The following is a 24,200-nucleotide window of genomic DNA, read 5'->3' on the forward strand; positions in this document are numbered from 1 at the left end:
GATTATTGATCAAGGGGAATTTGCTTTCCTGTATAAGGAACTATCAGAATACTGACAAACAGCCAGAGGTGAAATTTATCATGCAGTTTCACTGTAGATATAGGCAAATGGGGAGAGTCATTCAATGTCATTGGCACATTTTACTCCATGACCCCAAACTGGACAGTTATCCCAGATTTGTGTATAGGAAGGCTCCCAATATTAAAAACAAGCTTGCTCCGAGTAGAATTCGGGATTGTAAACACCCATATCCTTGCCCTTTAGTCAGTTTATGAAATATTAAAGGGGTGTTCCAATGCTGAAAAAAGAAATGGAAATGTGCAAGTTAGTGAACCATCAACAGAAAAACTTTTAGGGACACCGACAGTAAAATTTACACGCTCAAGTCCTTTTTTACATGTGCCACCGAGTTTGTGTTCTACTGTCTATCATGCCGCTGTGGCCTCCTTAATGCTGGCCGCACAATTTATACGGTATTTTGGCATTGGTTTGGTGAACATAGGAGGCTCATAGAGAATGGTGACCTAGATCACAGTGTCCCCAGACATTCTACTTTAAAACTTTCTACTTTAATGAATGCAATTTTTTTTTTTACTCTTAAAATGTATTTATATATATATATATATATATATATATATATATATATATATATATATATATATATATATATATATATGAAATACTATACATGTTGCATGGTTGTGAAAAAAAGTTTTTATTATGTTTTTATCAAATTGAATTTATCTGTGCCCCCTTTTTTTTTTGCCTTTTTATGATCATTTTAGTGTCTTTTTTTGCACATCGCACGTTAATTTAAGTTATAACATAGGCCAACTGATTCTTGTAGTCCCACTGTGCGCTGCATATGCAATCGTTCCCCCGATTGTCAGCTTGAGAAAGACCGTGTTGTCCTGGAAATGATTTGCCGCCTACTCTCCTCCCCCTTGACGTAGCGCTGTCATTGTGTTGCACGAGATGCAGCCCTAGACACCACTGGCTTTACATCTTTTGCTGCAGGTCTGGCGACAGAGGACCAGGGCGCACCGGAGACCACGTTGTGGAGTGACTGTTTGCATGGGTTGTCTTTGTTTCTTTACATGGTACACTGGATCGGTCCCAGGATCTGTGATCAGGAGCTTCAGGATCTACCGTTTCTATTCTTATTGTGTTTCAGACATAGGGGTTGATTTACTAAATTCAAATCCACTGTTCACTTTAAGTGCACATGGAAGTGCAGTCGCTGTAGATCTGAGGGGAAGATCTGAAATGAGGGGAAGTTCTGCTGATTTTTATCATCCAATCATGTACAGTAAAAATGCTGTTTTTTATTTTCCTTGCAAGCCCCCCTCAGATTTACAGAGACTGCACTTCCAAGTGCACTTGTAGTGAACAGTGGATTTGCCTTTAGTAAAAATGTCATGTACTTTTTTTGGCTATTGATGTGTTGGAGTGACTATTGTACAGTTGGTCTGGACAATATTGCAGTTTCCTTTCCCCAAAGTTTATATTAGGTAATAAAACCAAAATTAGCATGCAAACCTTGAGCCTGAAACTTTAAATACCAAGTCAGCATATCTTTTCTTCCGGTCCTCACAGTTTTCCCAGAAGGATAAGTAAGGCCTGCAGTGTATTTGTGGGCTTGTGACCTTCCAGAACTCAGCAAGGGATCATAAATCCAACTATCCTGTGTTTGGCAGAAACCTTAAGTGGCTATTCCCGTGCAGTCGCACTGCAACTCCACCACAAGGCAAGGCAAAATGCCTTGTCTCCAGTGAGGCTGGTTCACAACACTGCGGTGGTGTTTTAGCCGTGTGCGCTGAAAAAAATTACTGCATTCGGTACTCTTTTCCAGTGCAGCATGGATCATAGATCTCCACACGCCAGCTGCTAGAGCTCTATGAAAGATCACTGTGTGACATTTCAGTAAAAAAAAATAAAGTATACTGGTATCGATACATGAACACTGTGATGGTCAGGCCAGACTGCACCGCACATCAGTGGCTGTGTTGCAATGCAGAGGCTGCTATGAACAAGCCCTTAGTGATTGTTTTTCACAAGCAAAAGCAATGGATTGCTTGCCAGCAAGCAAGACAAAGGTCTCTGATATTTTTTTTTAAGGAGAATTATGGCCAATGATCTTTTGGCCATACTTCTCCTGTGGGTCACAGGACTGCACTTAGTTCTGCCCTCCTGTGGCCTAAATTCAGCCAACAGCGGGCTTTAGCCCGCTGTCAGTTGACATCACAGAACTAGTCCAGGTTTTGCAGGGATCCCGACAATAATGTCGTGATCCGCCCACATGCCTGACCGGCAGCTGGTTCGGCCTCTCTGCAGGCATATCTCCTGCTGTCACACTCAGCAAACAAAGGACACTTACATTTTTCTTGTATGGATTAGAACACGCACCTAATGCCCATTTTAGACAGGTGGACTCCACCTGCTCAGCGGGAAATCTGTTTGCTGATCCCCACTGAGCAGGCAGATGACAGGTCCACATGACACAGCCCGCTTTCCTCAATAGGCGGTCGGATGGTCATCTGATTGTCATCTGATCCATTAGACGGATGGGGAACGGATCCCCCATCTGTCTGTGATAGGATCGGATCAGATGTCGGTGGGTGTCAACAGACATATGTACATTGACATCTACCATTTCATAGAGGGCAATGAATGGTCGATCGGGTACACCTAAAAAAAACTGACAGGCGAACCCAATCAGTCTGCCCATGTGAAAGAGGCCTAAAGGATGCTGTGCATAATAAAGTAATGACCCTTTCAGTGACACTCACATCTGCATCTCTTCAGCAATAACTCAAGTGTGTCACAATCTGGAGGAGTGTAACTAGTAACCTAGGGTCTACAAACACCACATTCTAGCACTACAGTGATGGACCAGCAGCACACATGGTGGCAACATCCTTGTGTTCTCTCCATCTGTAAGCATGTTCCCAGTGTAGCACTAACTCACGGTGGAGCTGCTGAGTTAAAGCGGGCTGTTACCGTCACCTTTTTTTACCTGTAATTTCACCGGTACCGGGTCTAGGGTCCCGTTGAGCTTATTATCAGACAGTGTAAGCACCAGTCACTTGAGTATTTTATCCAATGCTTTAATGGGAGATAACTGGAAGAAGTAGCAGGAAAGAGGTAGAAGAAGAGTTGCAGGGAAGTTCAAATACCTTTTCCTGGTGTAGCACTAAGGAATTAAAGTCTTAGGGATGAATATACTTTCCTTTCAGGGTTAAATCTTTGCCCGGCCAGATAGGTCTCTCTCACCAACCTATCAGCCGATACGCTGCACGAACAAAAAGTCTCTGCCACAGACTTGAGTGAAATAAAACCAGTACGATCCTCTGCCACAGGATGTAGTGGTTTTCTACGAACAGCAAACACAGTACCGGAACCTTTAAGCCGACCCGGCAGTACTTGTGCGGTAGGGTAGTTTAGGATACGTCCTCCAATCGAGTCACCAGGCCCTTCTTAAGACCAGCCTTGCATTGTCCCTTCCAAGATGGGTCCTCCCCTGGATCTTCCTGATTGTCCGGCTTCTTCCCGCAGGACAGATAGCACAGGACCATCCCAGCGATAGCAGACCCCAGACAGGCCTCTGGGTCTACCTACCCGGCTGCAGCAACGCAACCCTAGAGGCTGGAGGGCTACGAGGTAGAACTCACTGACACATACCTCTAGGCCAGGAGGGCCATGAGGCGGAAAAACCTCTCTAAACATGGCGTCTGTCCCATAAATACCCTCTCCCAGAATGCAACTCGGAGGACCACCTCCACCGAGTTATCTCCGGGACAGAAGAGCACTCATACACTTCAGCATGTTGCCTTTCCAACACCGACCCATGGTGACAATGACACCTACAGGCACAGTGTGAAACTACACGCAACACAGCCAAACTGGAACAGAGGCTAAATCTGACAATAAACTAAATCTGAACAGAAATCACGTACAGAACAGATGACCCACTAAATTTACCTATAAGCGGTAGATTGAAAAATCTACCAGCGCTACACCAGTGTTAGGCCTCATGCACACTGCACGTTTTACTATCACTTCTAGACGCCTTTCCTTCTACTGTTTTGGCAGAAAGAATGCTTGATGCTTGTAAACACAGATAACGCATTTAGGCGCGTCAAGTGCTTGGGTGTTAATTCATTTATTCATAATAATTTATTCTAGCCATTGAAATGAATTAACTTTAAAGCGGAGGTCCACCCTAAAGTAAAAAATTACATTAATATTCTCAAAAAAATATATTAAAAAAATTTGAAAAAAAATAATTTTTTACTTACCAGAAACACCTGTTGCTAGGCAGTCTTCCTAATCTGCCTCTTCCTATTCCGCGGCTGTTCTCCTCTTCGGCGAGATGCCCCGTTGTCTTCTGGGACATGTGTGTGTCCCAGAAATCAACAGGGCCATTCACAAAGTGCCACGCGATTCGCACATGCGCAGTAGGAAACGGGCAGTGAAGCCACAAGGCTCCACTGCCTGTTTCGCCGGTACCCAATATGATGGACGGATCGGCCTTGGGGGGCCGACATCGCGGGCTCCCTGGATAGGTAAGTGTCCTTATTAAAAGTCAGCAGCTACAGTGTTTGTAGTTGCTGACTTTAAGTCCGTAGGAAATGCCGACAGAAAAAGTTTGATGGGGCATACACACGGTTGGAATGTCTGACCGAAAGCTCCCATCGGCCTTTTTTCTGTCTGGAAGTCCGGCCGTGTGTACGCGGCAATACACATGGGCAGAATGTGGACCGGTGTTTTTTTGTACTGGCAAATGTCTCCCGACATTTTGCCCGTGTGTATGCGGCTTAAAGTGGTTGTAATGGGTCTAGATTAAGGCTTAGCTGTAGGTGCAAGAAATATCTCCCAAACCTAAAAGGTTTAGGACATATTTGCAGAAATAGCGGCACCGATGTCTACGGCGCATGCGCTGTAGACATCGGGTGCAGGTGCACTGAGCGTGCCGTTTCTAACGGCGATCATGCCGTTAGTGGCGGCACCAGCGCGCATGAGGGGGAGAGACGTCATCGCGGCCCCAGCCAGTCACAACGCCGGAGCATCGATACTCTCTGGGATAGATGGAAGCCTTGGAGGAGGCGAAAAAGGCCGATGCCGGGGCTTCGATCTCAGGTAAGTAATTCATAATGAGCTAGTATGCTATGCATACTAGCTCATTATATAGTAAATTAGAGGTCCGCGCTTAGGAGATTAAAGGGTTGCAGCCTCCCCCTAATTGGTTCCCACTGGGACCTATTTGAGTATAAAAAGGAAAAATGGGGATATGGCGCTACCCTGTAGTGACGCAATTTCTAAGTTTAAGTTGCAATAAAAATTAAAATAAGAATAAAAATAAAAAGATTGAAAGTAAACAAATAGTGCAGGACCCAGTGCAATTATTAGGGTGCAAATCTATATGAATAAACAGATTTTAGAGTAAGTGATATATACGTGCGTGAAAATAATATAAGCATACAGTACTATAAATTACAAAAGACGCTAAGTCTCAAAAAACCACACAAGAAAACAAAACAATGTTTTCATTGCATCCGCCCTTAATGCAAACAGCGGTGATAAAAATTGCTAGAGTGTATATTCAATGTATACATTTAATCCAATATCATCTGCTCCTGGTGAGGTTAACTGTGAAACATATACTAAACTTATGCCAGACAATGCGTGTATGTATACAGTTATATAATTAAACAATTAGTTAGCTCGTATAAAGTGTATATAAAAAAAGTCCAAGCCAGGATAACAGGGGTATCTTTCCACTATATGCAATCCAAGGAAAAAAATAAAGATAAAAACGGTGACTTCTGTGCTCATAGAAACTGGTGACTCCAGGTGCTCCCCCAGTGTTTCCCCACTCACCAGAAGTAGACACCCCTACAGGGGTAATAGGCATAGAGTGGGTGGCTTGGGATGGATGTCCCCTTAGATGTCCTGCTTTGTACTCCGCTCCTCCGCAGGCTTGCACCAGCAATCCGGTTCAGAGCTTCCGGCAAACGTTCCAAACCTGGACTTCTCCGTATCTTAACACCACCAATCAGTTCTCTTCTCCAGACAAAAAAAAAAACAGGGGACTCCTGTAGTGAAGTAAGCTCAGTTTATTTTAAAAAATATGTAATCCATAAAATCATAAAACAGCAGACCCAGTGCAGCACGGCCGTGAGCAAGGATGAGACCAGGAAGCCAGTCCTAGCGTGCGTCCCAACTTGCGTTCCAGCCAGAGCTTCCGGGTGTGATTTGTGAGCGTGACTCTGCCTTATGCGTTTCGTCAGAGGACGTTGTCAAAGACGGTGACGACGCTTCACGCTACACACTTCATATAGACCTACGGACTCCATGATGCCTCCCCTAAATGCATAAATTAACAAGCCAGCATTATGGGCCGGTGCCAGATATGCCGATAGGGGGGTATTTAAACTTAACAGAGCCGCTGGTCTATATGTAATAACAGACAAGAGGTAAATCTCACATACAACCGTAATCCAATTTACAATATACGTATACACATCATAATGCTGGATATATATGATCCTGCTATTTCCATAGGGGTGATAATACTATGTTACTGATGTGCATCTACCGCTGCAATATAAATAAACTTATAAACAGCATCAATAAAAACAGAATTGATAAGATTATTGTAATATAAAATTAATTGGATAACTCATAAAAAGTGATATATTAATTAAAAAAAAAAAAAAAAAAAAAATATATATATATATATATATATATATATATATATATATATATATATATATATATATATATATAAAAATGTAATGAAAAATAAAAAATAATAAAAAATGATAAATACTATATTTTTTGTATAGTAATAAAGAAACCCAAAATAGGGCTTCAAACACACGAGGAAGTAATAAATAGGGTTAATGCTACATATCATGCAGATAAGCCATACCACTAAAAATTATAATATATGGATGTCTTTCATAAGGGATTGTAGAGCCCTAAATTATGTATTGGCAAACAGGGTTTAATATATATACATATTACATATCTTTACAGAACATAAGGGCCATGATTATATATTATGCCTGCATAAGGGCTAAGGATTAAACTAGTGCAAAGGTATAAAGATAATAAGGACCGTGTGGTGCAGGGGGCCCCCTATTAGGGGTCCTACATCATTATGTGTCTATAGTGAGTGTCCACACATGCATACATATATGTACACATGCACACTCACATACAGGCGTTAATAGGTGTAAACTACCTTACATTTTGGCTAATAGGACCAAAAAAGGCCCGTATATGTGGTCTAATTGAGCAAGGGGGGCTCTGTGATATAGACCCTTCTATTAATAAGTTTAGACCTGTCTACCCACCATAAAAGTGATTTTCAGTCCCAAATGTACATTAATCCTGTGAATAGAAAGGGCCAGTAGTGAACTACTATACCGCACCTCACTCAAGGTGGTCTCATGCTGAGTCCTACCAGGCGGTCATGATCCAACTTCCATTAAGTGTAGGTATATAGGTGAGTTATATGTTAATTCTTAGATCCATATCCCGGTATTGAACAACATCCTTCCTCTCACCCCCCTGCAACTATGTATGCTGATATATTTCCGATATTCAGGGATTTGCTATATAGCAGTTCAAGTCAATATCCAGATTCAAACCTTTAGGGGCAAGGGATCCTAGCTGGTATATTCACCTGTTTCATTTCTGGAGATTAGGGTTTCCCTATTGCCCCCTCTCCAATGCTCTTGTACTGAATCGATACCATAAAAGATGAGTCCACTAGGATCTCTTTGGTGGACATCATCAAAATGTCTGGATAAACTATGATTAGGGAACCCCTTTCTAATGTTCTTGATATGTTCCCTAATACGAACAAAAAGGGGGCGGGTGGTTCTGCCCACGTACTGGAGGTGGCAAGGACATTCCATATTATACTTAACATGTTTACTCCGACATGTAATTAATTTGTTAATACGATATTCCTTATGGTCGGTACATGATTTAAATTAAATCTTCTTTCTCGATTGCCTTTTAGTGGCTCTACATGGCAGGCACCTTTGGCACCTAAAGAACCCTTTCAGGTCGGGACAGATTTTAATTGGTTTCGAGGGGTCTATAACATTTCTTACGAGGTAATTCCTTAGGCTGGGTGCCTTCCTATACACAAATTTGGGTTTTACGGGCAAGATTTTTGATAGGATAAGGTCTTCCTTGAGGATCGGCCAGTACTTTTTCACTATTCGTTCAAAGTCTTTGAATTGACTATTGAACCCGGTTATAAAGGCTATGTCAGCTCCTTTGTTCTTATTTATATTTTTATTTTGGAAAAGGGTACTTCTATCCATTTCCATAAATTCTGCTTTTAGCTTCAAAAGTCTTTCCATTGCATAACCCTTTTCTTGAAATCTTGTAATTAAGATGTCGGCCTGGTTGCTAAAATCTTCACGTGTCACAGTTGCGGCATATACGCAACAGTTGTCCCTTAGGAACATTAAACTTCCACCGTGGGTGGTGACAACTCGAAGTGGGAATATACCCATTTCGATCGGTGGCTTTGAAGAATTTGTGGGTGGATAATATGTCCCCCACTTTGAAGATCTCCAGGTCCAAATAGTCAATCTTATCATGACTCTATTTTCCAGTAAACATGATACCGTACTTGTTTATGTTTAGATTCTCAAGGAATTTAGTAAGGCTATCCGATGTCCCATCCCATAATATGATCAGGTCATCTATATATCTTTTATACATCTTGATCTGGGGTATGTCCTTACTGTAGATGTACTTCTCCTCCCACATATCCATATGAATAGATTAGCTATGCTAGGAGCGTAGCGGGCTCCCATTGCAACACCCTTTGTTTGTACATAATATTTCTTGTCGTACCAAAAGTAGTTACATTCCATGGCTAGTTTCAAGCCCTCTAGAATGTAACTAATCTGTTGTTGCTTCATACTTGTGTTAGTGTGTAGTGCTTTTTCAACTCCCCGAAGTCCATCCTTTTGCTCAATACTTGTGTACAGAGAGTTGAGGTCTGTCATGAAGATCCTGCCAGTAACCAGCGTCCCAGGTGCACGGGAACTCGGCCACGGGTTCCATTGCGCATGCGCGCGCGTTCATGGGTGCGGTCACGCACGGGCACGCGCGCGCGCATTCCCGCTGGTGTCAGTCGGGCTATTTAAACCGGCCTGTCACACTCCATCCCCGCTGTCTGCTCTACAGCGTTCTGTGAGTGTTTCCTGATCTGATCTGTGTATCCTGTTATCTGACCCGGCTTCCTGTTTGACCATCCTGCTATCCGCCTGCACCAGACCCTCTTGGCTTGCCTGACCATCCCTCTGCATTACCCCTGGTACCTCTGCTGTCCGACCACTACCGACCACCGGCTTGTTGACCCTCCGCTGTATATACCAGCTTCCAGTCTGCTACCTACTGCTTGGTCCGGGTTCCAGTCCAGCGTTCCAGGCTACTACCTGCTGTTGTTCCTGGTTCCAGCCCAGCGTTCCAGTCTGCTACCTACTGCTTGTTCCTGGTTCCAGTCCAGCGTTCCAGGCTACTACCTGCTGTTGTTCCTGGTTCCAGCCCAGCGTTCCAGTCTGCTACCTACTGCTTGTTCCTGGTTCCAGTCCAGCGTTCCAGTCTGCTACCTACTGCTTGTTCCTGGTTCCAGTCCAGCGTTCCAGGCTACTACCTGCTGTTGTTCCTGGTTCCAGCCCAGCGTTCCAGTCTGCTACCTACTGCTTGTTCCTGGTTCCAGTCCAGCGTTCCAGTCTGCTACCTACTGCTTGTTCCTGGTTCCAGTCCAGCGTTCCAGACTACTACCTGCTGTTGTTCCTGGTTCCAGTCCAGCGTTCCAGTCTGCTACCTACTGCTTGTTCCTGGTTCCAGTCCAGCATTCCAGTCTGCTGCCTACTGCTTGTTCCAGGTTCCAGTCCAGCGTTCCAGGCTACTACCTGCTGTTGTTCCTGGTTCCAGCCCAGCGTTCCAGTCTGCTACCTACTGCTTGTTCCTGGTTCCAGTCCAGAGTTTCAGGCTACTACCTGCTGTTGTTCCTGGTTCCAGTCCAGCACTCCACTATCCGGCCTGCTTACCTGTTGGGTTCCTGGTCCTACCTGCATGTCAGTTTCTGTCTTCAGGTTCCTGATTCCGGAGGGTGCAACCACTACTGTACTTCCAGCAGCTATTGATCCTGCCAGGCACCCATACCACTCTTCACTCCTGACCCTCTGTTTCCATTCCAGGGGAACGGGAGTGGGAGCTGTAAGGGAGGTCTTTCTCTGCACTTCAGGCTCACAACCTACCAGGTACGTGACAGTAGCAGACAGCCATGTCTGAGCCTGAGCAGGGAACGTCTCCCATGGAGGAACTCTGTGCACACCTGGCAGGATTGACTGAAGCAGTCAAAAATCTACAGCAAGGATACACCAGACTGGAGGAACGAGTGTTAACCCTGTCTAACCCCGTTGGGGCCCAGGGAGTTCCTCCTGCTCCTGCTCCTTCAGTCGGGCCTTCCTCAACGGTGGTGATGCTCCCTCCGGAACCTAAGGTTCCTACACCTGAACGTTTCTTCGGAAATCGCCATAAGTTCAGAGCCTTCCGCAACTCCTGCGAATTATTTTTTGCTCTTCAGCCACGTACCTTTTCCCTGGAGGCTACAAAGGTGGGCTACGTAATTTCTCTACTCTCTGGTGACCCCCAAACCTGGGCCCATTGCCTCTTAGAGCAAAAGGACATATACCTGACCAACCTCTCTACCTTCTTTGACGCACTGGGTCAGTTGTATGATGACCCCCAGCTATCCGTAACTGCAGAGACGGCTCTGCACACCCTTCAACAGGGTCGCAGAGCAGCAGAGGACTATGTGGCTGAATTCAGGAAGTGAAGTGCGGATACTAATTGGAATGATGCGGCTCTCCGTTATCAATTTCGGTTGGGACTTTCTGATCCTCTGAAGGATGAACTGGCCAGGGTGGGTACACCACAGACTTTAAATGCTTTCATCGATCTGGCCATCCAGATCGATCGACGCCTAGGAGAGCGCAGGTCTGAGAGAGCTATGGGGTCTTCTCGTCCAACTTGGGTTACCCCTAAGGTTCCTCATCATCCATCATCAACACTCACCCAAGAGGAACGACAACGTCGTCGAGCAAATAACTTGTGCCTGTATTGCGGGGAACATGGGCACTATGTCAGGAACTGTCCCCTCAAACTCCGTAAGTGTTTATCTCTATCTACTGACTATGTGACACCTCTGGTTAAAAATACCACTCACCTGACTCTTCCTCTTTTGCTACAGCTTCCAGGAAAGGACCTACAAATAACCGCCATTATTGACTCAGGAGCTTGCAGCTGTTTCATGGATTCTCTTTTTGCCACCCAACACCAAATACCTTTGTCACCTAAAGCCCATGGACTCTCTATCCATCTAGCTGATGGGACTGCTATCAAGTCTGGACCTGTCACTCAAGAGACTATCCCAATACCCGTTTCCATTTCCAACGTCCATCAGGAACAGCTACGCTTGGACATTATCGCTTCACCCCTGTTTCCCATAATTCTCGGCATGCCATGGTTACAGGCCCACAATCCGGACATTAATTGGATCACGGGTGAGGTGACCTTTCCCTCTCCTTATTGCGAACAGTTCTGCAGAACCCAGAATACCCAGGAGAACCCTACTCTGCTATGCCTAGATACAGATCCTAGTCTACACCCGTCCATTCCTTCTGCCTATCATGACTTTCTGGACGTATTTAGCAAACAGAGGGCAGAGGTGTTACCCCCTCACGGGGCCTATGACTGTCCCATTGAGTTACTTCCCGGTGCTGAAATCCCTTTTGGAAGAATATTTCCCTTAACTGAAGTGGAGCAAGGGGCGTTGAAGGAATACATTGATGAAAACCTTAAAAGAGGCTTCATTCGTCCATCCACGTCCCCCACAGGTGCAGGCATCTTCTTCGTGCAGAAAAAAGATAAAACCCTCAGGCCTTGTGTGGATTACCGCAAACTAAATAAAATTACTGTGAAGAATCGGTACCCTCTCCCCCTAGTACCAGAGCTGTTTCAAAGACTGGGGACGGCCACCATATTCACCAAACTTGATCTCCGTGGGGCCTACAATTTAGTTCGTATTAGGGATGGAGACGAATGGAAGACCGCTTTTCGTACCCGCTATGGACATTTTGAGTACCTCGTGATGCCTTTCGGCCTGTGCAATGCCCCTGCCACATTTCAATACTTTATTAATGATGTGTTACGTGACTTTCTAGACCTGTTTGTCATCGTCTATTTAGACGACATATTGATTTTTTCTTGTTCCCTTGAATCCCATCGCAGGCACGTCAGAAGTGTGTTGGGCCGACTTCGACAACACGGGCTATATGCAAAGGCTGAAAAATGTGAATTTGAACAGGAAAATATTCCATTTCTGGGGTTAGTCATTTCCAGTAAGGGCATTAAAATGGACCCCCAAAAGGTCACTGCAGTCCTAGATTGGCCAGTCCCGACAGACAAGGAAGGAATCCAGCGATTCGTTGGATTCGCTAATTTTTACCGTAAATTTATTAAGGGGTTTTCAGCCATCATTACACCCATCACACAACTAACCAAACAAGGTACACGCTTCCATTGGTCGGCCGAGGCTCAAAAGGCTTTTGAGACTCTCAAGGGCCTTTTCACCTCCGCCTCTGTACTAAAGCACCCAGATTCCTCTCTGCCATTTATTCTAGAAGTGGACGCATCTGAAATTGCTGTAGGGGCAGTATTGTCAAAAAGACAGGGAACCAAGGCCCTGCTGCATCCTGTGGCCTTCTTTTCTCGTAAATTGTCCACGGCAGAGAGAAATTATGATGTAGGTGACAGAGAGTTGTTGGCAATCAAGTCAGCATTGGAGGAGTGGCGCTATCTGTTGGAGGGTAAACAGAAATAAATATATAGGAGCTAGTGCGCAAAAAACCACAATGTAAACAAAAAATTCTGAAACTGACGGTAAAGTACCCGATAAAGAGCTGCCAACATAGATGGGTCCACTCAGTTCCCCCAGGAAAGAATATTAAAATAAAGATGTGTGGCGCTACTCTATCAATCAGTAACAATCAGATAATCAGAAACCACAACCGTATTCATCTAAGATAAAGGATGAAGTTGGCAAAGTGGGCTCACTACATATAATCAATGCCAGAAAAAATATTATGACCTTAGGAAAGATAACACCATACAGGAGTTCATCAAAGAAGAGATCAGTGAACCAAGTGAACCTGTGAATATAATAAAATGACTTCCCAAACTGGATGGACAACGAAAAAAATCCCTGATCGTAGACAAAAAACACCAAATAAAGCTAACAGTGTATCACAGGCAGCAGCTGAAAATCAAAAATTCCTGGTGCTGATATCAAAATAAATCTTAAAAGTGAACCAAAATAAAACTAGATATGGCAAACTGACATAAAGTGCAAAAAAATTCTGAGGTCAGCAAAAATTCCGTATAAATAATCCACAATATTAAAATAAAAATAAAATCCAAAATAGTGATACAGTCATGACATATTAAACGTTCTAGTGCATTATTAGTGAATAATTAATAAATAAATAAATAAGAAATTGAATACAATAGGACAGATAATCCCACAACAGAGATGCTGTCCCAGACAGTGACAATAGTGCAATTTAGTCCATACAAAAGTGCAATTGTGATAGGTGGTGTCCACAAGGAACAGTCTTTGAATAAAGTGCAAAATGTGCAGTGACTGGTGCTTTTCTTCTAAGCACGTTCTGGTGCATATCCCAAGTGTTTCCCCCAGCCTCTCACCTCCAGCAGCGGCCCCCAATGGGCCAAGTAGAGCGGGTAGATATTCTAGGAGAGGATGTGTTTCCTGGAGCGTTTCCTTAACATCAATGAATCTGTCTCTCTGCAACTCCTCCCGCAGCTCCCAGCAATCCCAGCAGTTATTTAGGAAATTCACTCTAATGTCCTGGACAACAGATTTGCCAACGTAGAATCTACGATGATCCAACTTTGCCAGACTGGCTTTTTGTCTTCGGGCGATCGGGCGGCCGCAGCAAGCGCGCTTCTCCCTATACAGGTGTATGCAGGCTCCGTGTGTAGTGAGCCCACTTTGCCAACTTCATCCTTTATCTTAGATGACTACGGTTGTGGTTTCTGATTATCTGATTGTTACTGATTGATAGAGTAGCGCCACACATCTTTATTTTAATAATCTGTTGGAGGGTGCCGCTCATCCAGTCTTAATTTTTACAGATCACAAGAACCTGGAGTATTTGAGGTCTGCAAAAAGGTTGAAACCACGTCAGGCCAGGTGGGCTCTCTTTTTCTCCAGGTTCTCCTTTTATGTCACTTACCGCCCTGGTTCCAAGAATACCAAATCTGACGCCCTATCTAGGATGTTTCACCAACCCCAAGAGATTTCTCCTCCAGACACCATTCTGTCTCCGGGGAATTTTCTTTTACTTCAGGGAAACCTGCTTTCCCAGATTAAACAGGCCTCCACAGGAATGGAATCTTCCATTAAGACCGAGCTCCAGGTTAAGGATGGGTTACTGTGGCATGAGAGTAGGGTCTTTATACCTGAAACACTACGAGTTTCAGTACTAGAGCTCTGCCACGATCATGCGCTGGCTGGGCATTTTGGCGTAGCTAAGACCACTGATTTGGTTCAGCGTACCTTCTGGTGGCCTCAGCTACGCAAGGATTGTAAAGAGTTTGTAGAGTCCTGTACCACCTGCATTAGGAACAAAGGGCACAAAACAAAGGCATGGGGTCTACTAAAACCCTTGCCTGTCCCAGATAGGCCCTGGATGCTCTCTATAGACTTTATTGTAGAATTACCCCCGGCTGGGGGCTTCACCTCAATCTTTGTCATAGTGGACCGGTTGTCGAAGATGGCTCACTTTGTCCCAATGAAGGGCACCCCTTCAGCTACAGAAACAGCACAAGCATTCATTAAAGAGGTCATCAGGCTCCATGGGGTACCAGTTAATATCGTTTCAGATCGAGGGGTACAATTTACCTCTCGATTCTGGAGGGCTTTGTGTAAAACCTTGGACATTGAACTCTCATTTTCATCGGCTTATCACCCCCAGACTAATGGGCAAACAGAGAGAACGAATAAGACCCTTGAACAATATTTGTGCTGTTTTTCTTCCTTTGCCCAAGATAATTGGATTTCTGTTCTGCCATTGGCCGAATTCGCTTATAATAATTCTATTCATTCTGCTATCAAACAGACTCCGTTTTTTGCGAATTATGGTTTCCACCCTTCATTTTTACCTAACTCTCTTCCAGAATGCACAGTACCCGCAGTCCAGGAGAAATTGGATTTCTTTACCTCCAACAACCAAGTTTTACAGGACACCATGACCAGGACCCAGGAGTACAATAAAGCAACCTTCGATAAGAAAAGGCGAGGTGAGCTCTTACTTGCACCTGGGGATCAGGTATGGTTGTCCACAGTAAACCTCAGGTTGGCCTGTCCTTCCAAGAAATTGGGTCCCAAGTTTCTTGGACCGTTCTCTGTTAAACAGAGAATTAATGAAGTTGCATACGAACTTGAACTCCCGGATTCACTAAAGGTACATCCAGTTTTTCATGTGTCCTTGCTCAAACCATCTATTACCAACCCATTTCCAGGTCGAAGTACGGATCCTCCTGATCCAATCCTGGTAGATGGGGAAGAGGAATTCGAGGTGGAGGTTATCATGGACCACAGGAAAAGAGGTAACCAAAATCAATTCTTGATAAAGTGGAAGGGGTTTGGCCCAGAGGAGAATTCTTGGGAACCAGAAGATAATATTCATGCTGAAGACCTGTTACAAGCCTTTAAAAGAGCCCATTCAGAGAAATTTTTTCAAAGGGGCATCCGGAGGCTGCCCCTTGGGGGGGGGGGCAATGTCATGAAGATCCTGCCAGTAACCAGCGTCCCAGGCGCACGGGAACTCGGCCACGGGTTCCATTGCGCATGCGCGCGCGTTCACGGGTGCGGTCACGCACGGGCACGCGCGCGCGCATTCCCGCTGGTGTCAGGCGGGCTATTTAAACCGGCCTGTCACACTCCATCCCCGCTGTCTGCTCTACAGCGTTCTGTGAGTGTTTCCTGATCTGATCTGTGTATCCTGTTATCTGACCCGGCTTCCTGTTTGACCATCCTGCTATCCGCCTGCACCAGACCCTCTTGGCTTGCCTGACCATCCCTCTGCATTACCCCTGGTACCTCTGCTGTCCGACCACTACCGACCACCGTCTTGTTGACCCTCCGCTGTATATACCAGCTTCCAGTCTGCTACCTACTGCTTGTTCCGGGTTCCCGTCCAGCGTTCCAGGCTACTACCTGCTGTTGTTCCTGGTTCCAGCCCAGCGTTCCAGTCTGCTACCTACTGCTTGTTCCTGGTTCCAGTCCAGCATTCCAGGCTACTACCTGCTGTTGTTCCTGGTTCCAGCCCAGCGTTCCAGTCTGCTACCTACTGCTTGTTCCTGGTTCCAGTCCAGCGTTCCAGTCTGCTACCTACTGCTTGTTCCTGGTTCCAGTCCAGCGTTCCAGGCTACTACCTGCTGTTGTTCTTGGTTCCAGCCCAGCGTTCCAGTCTGCTACCTACTGCTTGTTCCTGGTTCCAGTCTAGCGTTCCAGTCTGCTACCTACTGCTTGTTCCTGGTTCCAGTCCAGCGTTCCAGACTACTACCTGCTGTTGTTCCTGGTTCCAGTCCAGCATTCCAGTCTGCTACCTACTGCTTGTTCCTGGTTCCAGTCCAGCGTTTCAGGCTACTACCTGCTGTTGTTCCTGGTTCCAGTCCAGCACTCCACTATCCGGCCTGCTTACCTGTTGGGTTCCTGGTCCTACCTGCATGTCAGTTTCTGTCTTCAGGTTCCTGATTCCGGAGGGTGCCACCACTACTGTACTTCCAGCAGCTATTGATCCTACCAGGCACCCATACCACTCTTCACTCCTGACCCTCTGTTTCCATTCCAGGGGAACGGGAGTGGGAGCTGTAAGGAGCTGTAAGGGTAGGTTGTGAGCCTGCACTTCAGGCTCACAACCTACCAGGTACGTGACAAGGTCTATTGCCACAAACAACCAGTGTTCTGCTCCCTTTATCCTCTGAAGCTCCTGTATCAATTGCATACTGTCTCGTAGGTAAGATTTACCTTCCTTGACTAGGGGTTTTAGGAATTTATCAAGATACTCTCCAAGTCTGGAAAAGATGGAGTTTATCCCACTTATGATGGGTCTCCCTGGGGGTTTGTCCAGTCTTTTGTCTATTTTAGGTGTATAATACACCACTGGTGTTTTTGTAGAATTTGATATCATGTACTCAGCTTCTTTAGAGTTCAGAATACCTTTATTTAGCCCTTTTTCCACAAAGATTTTCAGCTTCTTTTCATATTTTCTCTTGGGGTTTCCTGTTAATTTCTTATAGATGTTTTCTATATTTAAAAGATTATTCATCTCCTCTTGGTAGTCCTTTTTATTTAGAATGACCAGCCCTCCCCCTTTATCTGCTGGCCTAATTACCACCCCATGTTTATTTCCTATATCTTTGATGGTTCTCCAAATGTTCCGTGTTCTCTTGTTACTTTTACCCATTGCTTTAATATCTTCTTCCACCATTTTTTTAAACGGATTCATGCATTGGTTACCTGGTGTTTTGGGGTTGAATATAGAATTGTTTTTGAGATTAGTATGCATAAATTCTGAGTCTTCTCTTCTTTGATCCACCGGGTTCATGGTGAAGTGTTTTTTTATGTTGAGTTTTCTTAGGAACTTTTGGAGGTCAATAAAGGTCTCAAATTTGTCTAGAGGCTTATCAGGGGCATATTTGAGTCCCAATTCAAGCACTCCTAATTCATCTTGTGTAAACTGTACATTGCTAAGATTAAAAATCCCTTGGCCTAATAGTTTCGCAGCCTTTTTCTTCTTCTTGCCTCCTCGTCTTCCTCTTGTCTGTTTTCTCTTTCTATGTTCCTGTATACGGGTCCCATGTTTCTTTCCTGATGGTAATCTCTCCTGGTTCCAGGTTGTGGGTTTGTTTCGTATCTCTGGTGTGTATTCGGACCTTCTGCTCCTCTCGGGCTCTGGTAATGGCCTCCTGGGCCTCGTGCTCCATTCGCACTCCGTCCTCTCCATCCGGAGTTCCTGTAGGGGATGCGAGGTCTCCATCTCCCAGGTGGCTTGTCCCGATAGGTGGCTCAGGGAAAATCCCTATTTACCCCATATTCTCTTCTATAATCATAGTTCCTTAATGGGGAGAACCTGTTTCATGTAGGTATGTTGTATCTATTGTTTGACGGGGTCCTATAGTTAGGGGGTCCTTGATATTCCTCTCTACTGGTGTCCCTCCTTCCTAGTTGTATATTGGGGGTTATAGGTCTTACTTGACTGTAGGATAAGTTTTCCATTCTCCTAGGTGTACCTCCCATCATGCCTAAAGGTGGAATTGATATTGGTTCCTCAGATCCTTCCTCCATAGAGGGGTCTTCTAGTTCTTCTTCTTGATCTTCCCCATGTGTTTGCCATTTGTACACTTTGGAATTTTTATAATCCATAACATCTCTTTTAATTTTTTTCTGTTTTTTGGCTTGTATATCACTGTCATATTTTTTAATGGATTCCTAGAGTTCTTTTTCCTTATCCTTATATTCCTTAAGATGAACAAAGGGTAGGAGTAGATTCTTTATTTCAGTGATGTTAGATTCAATCCCTCTCCTTTTAAACTGTCTCCTTTTTATGATGTTCTTGAGTAATTTCCCCTCACATTTGTTAAAGAGGGCATACCAATCCTTCATGAGGTCAGTGTTATCAATCCCATCATTGGGGTGTACATCCCACCTTAACCTTCTAGGGGTTATTTTCTCCGTAACGTACATCTCCAAAGTGGAAATGTCCCACCATACCCTTATTTGTTTTTCTAGGGTGTGTTTCAGTTGTTTCATCAGACCATGCATGTCTTTGTTATTGGTAACCTGCTCTTGACTGAATATCGCCTCTATATCTATATTTCTGGTGTTCAGATATCCAAAAATATCCATAGCAGCAGACGGATTACACCCTAGGGTGATCTTTGTAAATGGTAAATTAGAGGTCCACGCTTAGGAGATTAAAGGGTTGCAGTCTCCCCCTAATTGGTTCCCACTGGGACCTATTTGAGTATAAAAAGGAAAAATGGGGATATGGCGCTACCCTGTAGTGACGCAATTTCTAAGTTTAGGTTGCAATAAAAATAAAAATAAGAATAAAAATAAAAAGATCGAAAGTAAACAAATAGTGCAGGACCCAGTGCAATTATTAGAGTGCAAATCTACATGAATAAACAGATTTTAGCGTAAGTAATATATACGTGCGTGAAAATAATATAAGCATACAGTACTATAAATCACAAAAAACTCTAATGCCCCGTACACACGGTCGGATTTTCCGATGGACAATGTCCGATCGGAGCGTGTTGTCGGAAATTCCGACCGTGTGTGGGCGCCATCGGACATTTTCCATCGGATTTTCCGACACACAAAGTTGGACAGCAGGAGATAAAATTTTCCGACAACAAAATCCGATCGCGTCAATTCCGACCGTGTGTGGCCTGTTCCGACGCACAAAGTGCCACGCATGCTCAGAAGAAATTCCGACACGGGACAGCTCGTTCTGGTAAACTTAGCGTTCGTAATGGATACAGCACTTTCGTCACGCTGCAATGTTAAAAATGGTTTAATACAGCGCACTCTCTTCTTCTTTATAATGTGACAAGAATGAAGTAGTTTTGCTGCTCATATTCACACACACTTCTCACAAACTTTTATTTGTGTTTTTTTAGTGGGATTCCCTCAATATATTGTTATTAGTTGTCACATCTGACAGTTTTATATTTTTTAATTTTTTTTTTTTTTGGATTTTCTGCCTTTTTTTTTCTTTAAGGTTTGGATTTTTTCCAAGGCTGATCTTTGTTCAATGTTATTTTTACTTTTACTCCAGAATATTTTTGTCTGTGTTTTGTGTGTCAAGTTACCCCAACACCATTGATATCTTTTATTATTTAATCTCCAGGAGATTGTTTGTTGTTGGTGTCCCTTGTTCATTTCACATTGTATATTAGAAATGTACCTGAATCCTCACAAACAAGCTGTCATTTTTGAAGTAAAACACATAGGAGAGTATAATTCAAAACAAAAATCCTTTATTAACCACTTGCCGACCGCCTAACGTATATATACGTCGGCAGAATGGCACGGGCAGGCAGAATCACGTACCTGTACGTGATCTGCCTCCCGCGGGCGGGGGGTCCGATCGGACCCCCCCCCGGTGCCATCGGCGGTCGGCATCTGACTGGGAGCGTCGGGAGGCGAGGGGGAGACCATCCGATCGTGGCCCCCCCCTCGCGATCGCTCCCAGCCAATGGGAATCCTCCTCTGCCTGTGTATAGTTTCACACAGGCAGAGGATGTGATGTCATCTCTCCTCGGTCTGGCAGTTTCCGTCCAGCGCCGAGGAGAGAAGACATGTAAGTGCACAACACACAAACACACACAGTAGAACATGCCAGGCATACCTTACACCCCCGATCCCCCCCCGATCGCCCCCCGATCCCCCCCCAATCACCCCCCCCCCCCCGTCACAAACTGACATTAGCAGTATTTTTTTTTTTTTTTTTTTTTTTTTTTCTGATTACTGCATAGTGTCAGTTTGTGACAGTTGCAGTGTTAGGGCAGTGAGTGGTAGCCCCCTTTAGGTCTAGGATACCCCCCTAACCCCCCCTAATAAAGTTTTAACCCCTTGATCACCCCCTGTCACCAGTGTTGCTAAGCGATCATTTTTCTGATCGCTGTATTAGTGTCGCTGGTGACGATAGTTAGAGACGTAAATATTTAGGTTCGCTGTCAGCGTTTTATAGCGACAGGGACCCCCATATACTATCTAATAAAGGTTTTAACCCCTTGATTGCCCCCTAGTTAACCCTTTCACCACTGATCACCGTATAACTGTTACGAGTGACGCTGGTTAGTTTGTTTATTTTTTATAGTGTCAGGGCACCCGCCGTTTATTACCGAATAAAGGTTTAGCCCCCTGATCGCCCGGCGGTGATATGCGTCGCCCCAGGCAGCGTCAGATTAGCGCCAGTACCGCTAACACCCACGCACGCAGCATACGCCTCCCTTAGTGGTATAGTATCTGTACGGATCAATATCTGATCCAATCAGATCTATACTAGCGTCCCCAGCAGTTTAGGGTTCCCGAAAACGCAGTGTTAGCGGGATCAGCCCAGATACTCGCTAGCACCTGCGTTTTGCCCCTCTGCCCGGCCCACCCAAGTGCAGTATCGATCGATCACTGTCACTTACAAAACACTAAACGCATAACTGCAGCGTTCGCATAGTCAGGCCTGATCCCTGCGATCGCTAACAGTTTTTTTGGTAGCGTTTTGGTGAACTGGCAAGCACCAGCCCCAGGCAGCGTCAGATTAGCGCCAGTACCGCTAACACCCACGCACGCACCGTACACCTCCCTTAGTGGTATAGTATCTGATCGGATCAATATCTGATCTGATCAGATCTATACTAGCGTCCCCAGCAGTTTAGGGTTCCCACAAACGCAGTGTTAGCGGGATCAGCCCAGATACCTGCTAGCACCTGCGTTTTGCCCCTCCGCCCGGCCCAGCCCAGCCCACCCAAGTGCAGTATCGATCGATCACTGACACTTACAAAACACTAAACACATAACTGCAGCGTTCGCAGAGTCAGGCCTGATCCCTGCGATCGCTAACAGTTTTTCTGGTAGCGTTTTGGTGAACTGGCAAGCACCAGCCCCAGGCAGCGTCAGGTTAGCGCCAGTACCGCTAACACCCACGCACGCAGCATACGCCTCCCTTAGTGGTATAGTATCTGAACGGATCAATATCTGATCCGATCAGATCTATACTAGCGTCCCCAGCAGTTTAGGGTTCCCACAAACGCAGTGTTAGCGGGATCAGCCCAGATACCTGCTAGCACCTGCGTTTTGCCCCTCCGCCCGGCCCAGCCCAGCCCACCCAAGTGCAGTATCGATCGATCACTGTCACTTACAAAACACTAAACGCATAACTGCAGCGTTCGCAGAGTCAGGCCTGATCCTTGCGATCGCTAACAGTTTTTTTGGTAGCGTTTTGGTGAACTGGCAAGCACCAGCGGCCTAGTACACCCCGGTCGTAGTCAAACCAGCACTGCAGTAACACTTGGTGACGTGGCGAGTCCCATAAGTGCAGTTCAAGCTGGTGAGGTGGCAAGCACAAGTAGTGTCCCGCTGCCACCAAGAAGACGAACACAGGCCCGTCGTGCCCATAGTGCCCTTCCTGCTGCATTCGCCAATCCTAATTGGGAACCCACCGCTTCTGCGGCGCCCGTACTTCCCCCATTCACATCCCCAACCAAATGCAGTCGGCTGCATGAGAGGCATTTTCTTTATGTCCTCCCGAGTACCCCTACCCAGCGAACCCCCCCAAAAAAGATGTCGTGTCTGCAGCAAGCGCGGATATAGGCGTGACACCCGCTATTATTGTCCCTCCTGTCCTGACAATCCTGGTCTTTGCATTGGTGAATATTTTGAACGCTACCATGCACTAGTTGAGTATTAGCGTAGGGTACAGCATTGCACAGACTAGGCACACTTTCACAGGGTCTCCCAAGATGCCATCGCATTTTGAGAGACCCGAACCTGGAACCGGTTACAGTTATAAAAGTTAGTTACAAAAAAAAGTGTAAAAAAAAAAAAAAACACATACAAAAATATAAAATAAAAAAAAAATAGTTGTCGTTTTATTGTTCTTTCTCTCTCTATTCTCTCTCTCTATTGTTCTGCTCTTTTTTACTGTATTCTATTCTGCAATGTTTTATTGTTATTATGTTTTATCATGTTTGCTTTTCAGGTATGCAATTTTTTATACCTTACCGTTTACTGTGCTTTATTGTTAACCATTTTTTTGTCTTCAGGTACGCCATTCACGACTTTGAGTGGTTATACCAGAATGATGCCTGCAGGTTTAGGTATCATCTTGGTATCATTCATTTCAGCCAGCGGTCGGCTTTCATGTAAAAGCAATCCTAGCGGCTAATTAGCCTCTAGACTGCTTTTACAAGCAGTGGGAGGGAATGCCCCTCCCCCCCCAACGTCTTCCGTGTTTTTCTCTGGCTCTCCTGTCTCAACAGGGAACCTGAAAATGCAGCCGGTGATTCAGCCAGCTGACCATAGAGCTGATCAGAGTGGCTCCAAACATCTCTATGGCCTAAGAAACCGGAAGCTACGAGCATTTTATGACTTAGATTTCGCCGGATGTAAACAGCGCCATTGGGAAATTGGGAAAGCATTTTATCACACCGATCTTGGTGTGGTCAGATGCTTTGAGGGCAGAGGAGAAATCTAGGGTCTAATAGACCCCAATTTTTGCAAAAAAGAGTACCTGTCACTACCTATTGCTATGATAGGGGATATTTACATTCCCTGAGATAACAATAAAAATGATTAAAAAAAAAAAAAAAATGAAAGGAACAGTTTAAAAATAAGATAAAAAAATAATAATAATAAAGAAAAAAAAAAAAAAAAAAAAAAAAGCACCCCTGTCCCCCCTGCTCTCGCGCTAAGGCGAACGCAAGCGTCGGTCTGGCGTCAAATGTAAACAGCAATTGCACCATGCATGTGAGGTATCGCCGCGAAGGTCAGATCGAGGGCAGTAAGTTTAGCAGTAGACCTCCTCTGTAAATCTAAAGTGGTAACCTGTAAAGGCTTTTAAAGGCTTTTAAAAATGTATTTAGTTTGTCGCCACTGCACGTTTGTGCGCAATTTTAAAGCATGTCATGTTTGGTATCCATGTACTCGGCCTAAGATCATCTTTTTTATTTCATCAAACATTTGGGCAATATAGTGTGTTTTAGTGCATTAAAATGTAAAAAAGTGTGTTTTTTCCCCAAAAAATGCGTTTGAAAAATCGCTGCGCAAATACTGTGTGAAAAAAAAAAATGAAACACCCACCATTTTAATCTGTAGGGCATTTGCTTTAAAAAAAATATATAATGTTTGGGGGTTCAAAGTAATTTTCTTGCAAAAAAAAATTATTTTTTTATGTAAACAATAAGTGTCAGAAAGGGCTTTGTCTTCAAGTGGTTAGAAGTGTGGGTGATGTGTGACATAAGCTTCTAGATGTTGTGCATAAAATGCCAGGACAGTTCAAAAC

Source organism: Aquarana catesbeiana, linkage group LG12 (assembly GCF_042186555.1).
Source record: "Aquarana catesbeiana isolate 2022-GZ linkage group LG12, ASM4218655v1, whole genome shotgun sequence".
In the NCBI taxonomy this organism is placed as follows: domain Eukaryota; kingdom Metazoa; phylum Chordata; class Amphibia; order Anura; family Ranidae; genus Aquarana; species Aquarana catesbeiana.